The following is an 8,506-nucleotide window of genomic DNA, read 5'->3' as shown; positions in this document are numbered from 1 at the left end:
AGCTCCCAACCCCGACCACCCCGCTCCCCTGTCCGCCCTCAACCCCGTCTGCTCCCACCCTGCCCGTCCTCAACCCCTACCATCCACACCCACCATTTGACCCCCGTCATGCACCCATTCCCTGTTCCCCACCCTGGGGCAGCCGTACAATACACCAACAATAAGACCGCTGCTGCCTTTGTGGGTTATGATTAGATTAGATTAGATTCCCTACAGTGTGGAAACAGGCCCTTCGGCCCAACCAGTCCACACCAACCCTCCGAAGAGTAACCCACTCAGACCCATTTCCCTCTGACTAATGCATCTAACACTATGGGCAATTTAACATGGCCAATTCACCTGAACTGCACATCTTTAGACTGTGGGAGGAAACCGGAGCACCCGGAGGAAACCCACGCAGACACGGGGAGAATGTGCAAACTCCACATAGACAGTCACCCGAGGCTGGAATCAAACCTGGGACCTTGGTGCTGTGAGGCACCAGTGCTAACCACTGAGCCACCGTGCCGCCCTATTGTCTCCAAATACTGCACGCACACACACACACCTTTTTGACTGGTTCCATCTCTGCCCCCTGTACAGGGCAATGTTGGAGAGATTATCTGAGGAAGTGGGGTTTAGAGTACACCTCTGTGTAGATCTCCAGGGAAAGTGTATGGAGAGAGAGAGAAGGCGGGAGGTCAGCCATTTAAAGACGGTGCCTGGACTGTTCAGATCTGTTCTCGGCAGCATTTCAGTGAGCCACGTTCATTTTTAATCATTGTACCTGCAAACAAAAGACATGATCAGGGTTGAAACAGCTCTTTGACGTAATGTTTCTATCGGGACCTTGACATCCCCTTCGGATAATCCGATATTCGGATAATTAATATTCGGATAATTGAGGTTCCTCTGTATTCTGTTTTGCATACTGTTGTGGGGTAGCACTTACCAGGGGTAAGCCGTGGGGTACAGGTCTCTAACACAGAGTCTGTCCCCGTTCCTCAGAAGGGAATGGTGGATCTGAGCAGAGCATCAGTCATTGGGGGATCCATAGTTAGGGGGACAGATAGGACATTCCGTGGGAATGAGAGAGACTCACGGTTGGTGTGCTGCCAGGGTCCATGATGTCTTGGATTGTGTTTTTGGGATGCTTAAAGGGGAGGCATTGCAGCCCCAAGTCGTGGTCCATATAGACACCAATGACATAGGAAAAGGGATGGGGATGTAAGGCAGAAATTCAAGGAGCTTGGGTGAAAGCTTCAAGCTAGAACAAACAGAGTTGTTACCTTTGATTTGTTACCCATGCCACGTGCTAGTGAGGCAAGGAATAGGGAGAGAGAGCAGTTGAACACGTGGCTACATGTCAGTGTGGGAGGGAGGGAATCAGATACCTGGATAATTGGGGCTCATTCTGGGGAAGGTGGGACCTCTACAAATGGATGGTCTATACCTGAACCACAGGGGTACCAATGTCCTGGGAGGGAAATATGCTAATGCTCTTCAAGAGGATTTAAACTAAGTCAGCAGGGGAATGGGAACCTGAATTATAGCTCCAGTGTACAGGAGATTGAGAGTAGTGAGGTCATGAATATGGTTTCAAGATTACAGCAGTGCACCGGCAGGCAGGAGGGTGGTTTGAAATGTGTCTACTTCAACGCCAGGAGCATCAAGAATAATGTGGGTAAACTTGCACCATCAGTGGTACCTGGGACTTCAATGTTGTGGCCATTTCAGAAACATGGATAGAGCAGGGACAGTAATTGTTGTTGCAGGTTCCACGGTTTAGATGTTTCAGTAAGAACAGAGAAGGTGGTGAAATGTTGGGGGGGGGGGCGTGGTTGGGAGGGGGGAGTGTATGGCATTGTTAGTCAAAGACAGCATTATGGTGGCAGAAAGAACATTTGATGAGGACTCATCTACTGAGATTGTATGGGCTGAGATTAGAAACAGAAAAGGAGAGGTCACCCTGTTGGAGAGTTCCAGAGATGTAGAGGAAAGGATTGCAAAGATGATTCTGGATAAGACTGAAAGTAACAGGGTGGTTGTTGTGGGGGACTTTAACTTTCCAAATATTGACTAGAACCGCTATAGTTCGAGTACTTTAGATGGGTCAGGTTTTGTCCAATGTGTGCAGGAGGGTTTCATGACTCAGTATGTAGATAGGCCAAAAAGAGGCAAGGCCACATTGGATTTGGTACTGGGGAATGAACCCGGCCAAGTATTAGATTTGGAGGTAGGTGAGCACTTTGGTGATAGTAACCATAATTCGGTTGCATTTCTTTAGCGATGGAAAGGGATAGGTACATACCACAGGGCAAGAGTTATAGCTAGGGGAAAGACAATTATGATACAATTAGGTGAGGTTTAAGATGCATAGGATGGGGAAGGAAACTACAGGGGATGGGCACAATTGAAATGTGGAGCTTGTTCAAGAAACAACTAATGAGTGTCCTTGATAAATATGCATCTGTCAGGCACACAGTCAAGCGAGGGAGCTGCAGTTTACTAAAGAAATTGAATCTCTTGTCAAGAAGAAGAAGGAGGCTTATGTAAAGATGAGACGTTAAGGTTCAATTAGGATGCTTGAGAGTTACAAGTTCACCAGGAAGGACCTAAAGAGAGAGGACATGAGATGTCTTTGGCAGGTAGGATCCAGGGAAACACTAAAGTTTTCTATAGGTATGTTAGGAATAAAAGAATGACTAGAAGGAGTAAGATTAGGGACAGTAGTGGGAAGTTGTGCATGGAGTCCAAGGAGATAGGAGCAGTGCTAAATGAATATTTTTCATCAGTATTCACACAATAAAAAGACAAAGTTGTCAACGAGAATACTGAAATACCAGCTATTAGACTAAATGGGATTGAGGTTCATAAAGAGGAGGTATTGGCAATTCTGGAAAGTGTGAAAATAGGTAAATCGCCTGGGCTGGATGGGATTTATCCCAGGACTCTCTGGGAAGCCAGGGAGGAGACTGCAGAGCCTTAGGCTTTGACTTTTATGCCATCATTGTTTACAGGAATTGTGCCAGAATACTGGAGGATAGCAAATGCTGTCCCCTTGTTCAAGGAGAGTAGAGATAACCCTGGTAATTATAGACCAGTGAGCCTTACTTCTGTTGTGGGCAAAGTTTTGGAAAGGATTATAAGATATAGGATTTATAATCATCTAGAAAGGAATAATTTGATTAGGGATCTCAACTTGGTTTTGTGAAGTGTAGGTTGTGCCTCACAAACCATATTGAGTTCTTTGAGAAGGCAAATGGAATTTAATGCAGACAAGTGTGAGGTGATTCACTTTGGAAGGAATAACAGGAGTACAGAGTTCTCGGCTAATGGTAAGATTCTTGGTAGTGTTGATAATCAGAGAGATCTCGGTGTCCATGTGCTTGGATCCCTGAAGGTTGCCACCCAGGTTAATCGGGTTGTTAAGAAGGCATAAGGTGTGTTAGCTTTTATTGGTAGAGAGATTGAGTTTCAGTGCCATGAAGTCATGTTGCAGCTGTACAAAACTCTGGTGCGGTTGCATTTGGAGCATTGCGTACAGTCTGATCGCCACATTATAGGAAGGATATAGAAGCATTGGAAAGGGTACAAAGGACATTTACCAGGATGTTGCCTAGTATGGAGAGGTTTACAAAATTATAAGGGGCATGGATAGGATAAATAGACAAAGCTTTTTCCCTGGGATGGGGAGTCCAGAACTAGAGGGCATAGGTTTAGGGTGAGAGGGGAAAGATATAAAAGAGATCTAAGGGGCAACTTTTTCACACAGAGGGTGGTACGAGTATGGAATGAGCTGCCAGAGGATGTTGTGGAGGCTGGTACAATTGCAACATTTAAGAGGCATTTGGATTGGTATATGAATAGGAAGGGTTTGGACGGATATGGGCCAGGTGCTGGCAGGTGGGACTAGACTGGGTTGGGATATCTGGTCAGCATGGACATGTTGGACTGAAGGGTCTGATTCCATGCTGTACATCTCTATGACTCTATTGGTTAGGGTCGACGGTGAGAGCGTTTTTCCTCAGATGGTAATGGCTAGCACAAGGGGACATAGTTTAAATTGAGGAGTGATGGATATCAGACAGATGTGAGAGGTAGGTTCTTTACTCAGAGAGTAGTAAGGGCATGGAACACCCTGCTTGAAATAGTAGTAGACTCGCCAACTTTAAGGGCATTTAAATGGTCATTGGATAACATATTGATGATAATGAAATAGTGTAGGTTAGATGGGTTTCAGATTGGTTTCACAGGTCAGTGCAACATCAAGGGCTGAAGGAATTGTTCCATTTTCTATGTTGGCTGAACTTTGTCAGGCTATTTGAAGCAGTTTCAGTGTGAGATGAGTGGGTGAGTTGAGTCAAGATCTTGCCATAAACTCAAGCTTTTCCCAGGGCAATATTGAAAGTGAACAAGGAATCCTCTTGAATATATCATTTAAGTAATCAAGAAACTGTTATGGTTGTTAAGAAGCCAATTTTGAGAATCTTTTGCCCTGCATTCTAGATTTAACAACCATGGAAGATGTTTCCCTGGAGGTGATGGCATTGTGATGTTATCTAGGCTAGAGTATTAATCCAGGGACCGAGACTAATGATTTGGGGACCTTGGTTCATATCTGCTATGGAAACTGGTGGAATATGAATTCAATGAAAATAAAACTGGAATTAAAAGTCTAATGATGACAATGAGATTTCTAGATTTGGTTCACTAATGTCCTTTTTGGAAGATAACTGCTGCTCTTACTTGATCTGGTCTACATGTGGCTCTTGATCCACAATTCCATCCAGGAAATTAGGGACAGGCAATACAAGGAACAATGCTGCAGCCTTACGTCTCATCCACACCATGGCAACATTTTACCAAGAGTATTCACTCTCTCTTCCTGTAAGAGTGGGTGGCACAGTGGCACAGTGGTTAGCACTGCTGCCTCACAGCGCCAGAGACCCAGGTTCAATTCCTGGACGACTGACTGTGTGGAGTTTGCATAGGCTCCCCGTGTCTGCTCCGGTTTCCTCCCACAGTCCAAAAATGTGCAGGTTAGGTGAATTGGCCATGCTAAATTGCAGTAGTGTTAGGTCCAGGGGTAAATGTAGGGGAATGGGTCTGGGTGGGTGCGCTTCGGAGGGTCGGTGTGGATTATTGGGCCGAAGGGCCTGTTTCCACACTGTAAGTAGTCTAATCTAAGGTGAAAGTAGAATATTTGTGAGTACTCATAATGACTTGTGTGCAAAGAAGGAATTGATACCATTTGTGGAGTGCACCTGGGAGACATTGATTTGAAAGGGGACCAGACTGAGGCCAAGCATAAGTGTTGGCTGTCCAGTCCAACTGTGGGACTTGATGCCAGCAAGGAATTTCTTCTTGAGATTCTTGATCCTCTTGATGCACTATCTGCAGATTTGAGATTTTCCTGTTTCTTGGATGCTGCCTGACCTGCTGTGCTTTTCCAGCACCACTCTGATCTAAACTCTGGTTTCCAGCATCTGCAGTCCTCACGTTTGCCCTGTTCTAATATAGTAACATCCCACACACCCTTAACAAATTCATTAAAGTAGATGGTTCCACATGCAATCCTTGCAGCAGGAAGAGAAGCTCAGCTTTCAGTGATAACAAAGAGAAGAATAATGGCTTCCACACTGAGTCTGAAGAGCCCAGAAACTGCTATTGAAGGCTAAAATTTAAAAAATTTAACCATCCATGGCAGCTTTGTTGGAGAGATTGGCAGAACTCATCTCATTACAACCTCCAGGCTCCACTGCATAAAGGAGAGAGTTGATGGAGCAGCCTTCCTTGATCTGTCCTTGATTGTTGTAATTGATGCAGCTTCAACAATTAAGATGCCAGTGAACTTTTCAATGCTATGGTCTCTTAAATGAGGTATCCTTCCTTTATAAAATGGATGCCTCATCCTACCTGTAGCTGGTGAGTCACAATCAGTTTGTTTTGAAAATCAACTGCTGGGAACACAAATCTGTATAGACAGACCAAACCCTCTCAAAATATATCGAGAAGAGAGACTAAACCCTATTTTTTTCTAATTTTAAAGGTAAGCGTAAGGAGTTGTGTTCAGGGTGAAATCAGATTTGTCAAACAACCAAGCTTGAAACAAAACACACTTTATTCATAAACTAGAATTAAAGTATCATCAAAATAAAAAGAAAATAATTAACTTAATTGTAACTTTTTAAAATGCTGAACAAATAACATGCTAATTAATTGTTCTAATGTAATAACATCTCACACACCCTTTGCGAAGGCAAATTCAGTAAAGTAAATTGTTTCACATGCAATTCTTGCAGCAGGAAGAGAACTCCAGCTTTTAGTTATAACAAGGAGAAGAAAAATGGCTTCCACATTGAGTCTGAAGAGCCCAGCAACTTCTATTGAAGACTAAAATTTAAAAAAATCTTGGTTCCGTGGGAGCTTGACTCCACCCATTCAGGCTGCTTCTATTGTTGCAACTTAAAAAAAGCCTCACAAGTTGTTTACATCATTGGCTTTTGAGCAGACTGCACAATACCTCTGTCTCAACCTTCATTTAAAAAAATGACAGAAAGGCTTCTTAAAGCCGTAATATTGTCACAAATCAGAGAGTTGAATTGCGGTGCTCTCCTCATAGAAATGAAGGACAGTAAATGTAAAGCACAGGAAATCAGGTGAACTTTGTGAGGTGGAACATCTTGTTAGTGCAGCTGCCTAAAAGTCACCAAGATTGATGGCTTATTGAATATTGCTGACCTGGTCTCTGATTACAGTGTTGCATAAAATAATATCTGTCTAGGTCCAGTATTTTAAGAATTATATACTATTAAGATTATGAACACTTCAATTAACTAAGAGAAGATGGTAAAAGAGGGGGAGGTGTGGCATTTTTGGTCAAGGACAGTATTACAGTTGCAGAAAGGATGTTTGGGGACTCAACAACTGAGGTAGTGTGGGTATGAAGTTAAAAACAGGAAAGGAGAGATCACCCTGTTGGGGGTTTTCTATAGGCCTCTGAATAGTTCCAGAGATGTAGAGGAAATGATAGCAAAGATGATTCTAGATAGGAGTGAGAGAGACAGGGTAGTTGTCATGGGGGACTTCAACTGTCCAAATATTGACTGGGAACACTATATTACGAGTTCTATAGATGGGTCAGTTTTTGTCCAGTGTGTGCAGGAGGGCTTCCTGACACAGTATGTAGACAGATCAACAAGGAACGAAGATTTGGTACTGGATAATGAGCCCGGCCAGGTATTAGACTTGGAAGTAGGTGAGCACTTTGCTGATAGCGATCATAATTCTGTTATGTTTACTTTAGTGATAGAAAGGATAGGTGTATACCACTGGGCAAGAGTTATAGCTGGGGGAAAGGCAATTACAATGCGATTAGGCAAGATTTAGGAAGCATAGGATCGGGAAGGAAACTGCAGGCGATAGGCACATTAGAAATGTGGAGCTTATTCGAGGAAAAGCTACTGTGTGTCCTAGATAAGTACGTACCTGTCAGGCAGGGAGGAAGCTGTAGAGCGTGGGAGCCATGGTTTACGAAGGAAGTGGAATCTCTGGTCAAGAGGAAGAAGAAGGCTTATGTTACGATGAGATGTGAAAGCTCAGTTAGGGCACTTGAGGGTTACAAGGTAGCCAGGAAAGACCTAAAGAGAGAGCTCAGAAGAGCCAGGAGGAGACATAAGGAGTTGTTGGCGGATAGGATCAGGGTAAACCCTAAGGCTTTCTATAGGTATTTAAGGAATAAAAGAATGACAAGAGTAAGATTAGGGCCCATCAAGGATAGTAGTGGGAAGTTGTGTGTGGAGTCAGGGGAGGTTAGGGGAAGTACTAAATGAATATTTTTCGACAGTATTCACTCTAGAAAACGACAATGTTGTCGAGGAGATTACTGAGATACAGGCTACTAGGCTAGATGTGATTGAGGTTCACAAGGAGGAGGTATTAGAAATCCTGCAGAGTTTGAAAATAGATAAGTCCCCTGGGCTGGATGGGATTTATCCTAGGATACTCTGAGAAGCCAGGGTGGAGATTGCCGAGCCTTTGGCATTGATCTTTAAATCATCATTGTCTACCGGAATAGTGCCAGAAGACTGGAGGATAGCAAATGTGGTTCCCTTGTTCAAGAAGGGGAGTAGAGACAATCCTGGTAATTATAGACCAGTGAGCCTTACTTCAGTTGTTGGTAAAGTGTTGGAAAAGGTTATAAGAGACAGGATTTATAATCATCTAGAAAAGAATAACTTGATTAGGGCTAGTCAGCACGGTTTTGGGAAGGGTAGGTCGTGCCTCACAAACCTTATTGAGTTCTTTGAGAAGGTGACCAAAGAGGTAGATGAGTGTAAACTGGTTGATGTGGTGTATATGGATTTCAAAAGACGTTCGATAAGGATCCCCATAGTAGGCTATTGTACAAAATGCGGAGGAATGGGATTGTGGGAGATATAGCAGTTTGGATTAGTAATTGGCTTGCTAAAAGAAGACAGAGGATGGTGGTTGATGGGAAATGTTCATCCTGGAGTCCAGTTAC

This window comes from Chiloscyllium plagiosum, chromosome 7 (assembly GCF_004010195.1).
Source record: "Chiloscyllium plagiosum isolate BGI_BamShark_2017 chromosome 7, ASM401019v2, whole genome shotgun sequence".
In the NCBI taxonomy this organism is placed as follows: domain Eukaryota; kingdom Metazoa; phylum Chordata; class Chondrichthyes; order Orectolobiformes; family Hemiscylliidae; genus Chiloscyllium; species Chiloscyllium plagiosum.
This window is presented reverse-complemented; position numbering follows the sequence as displayed.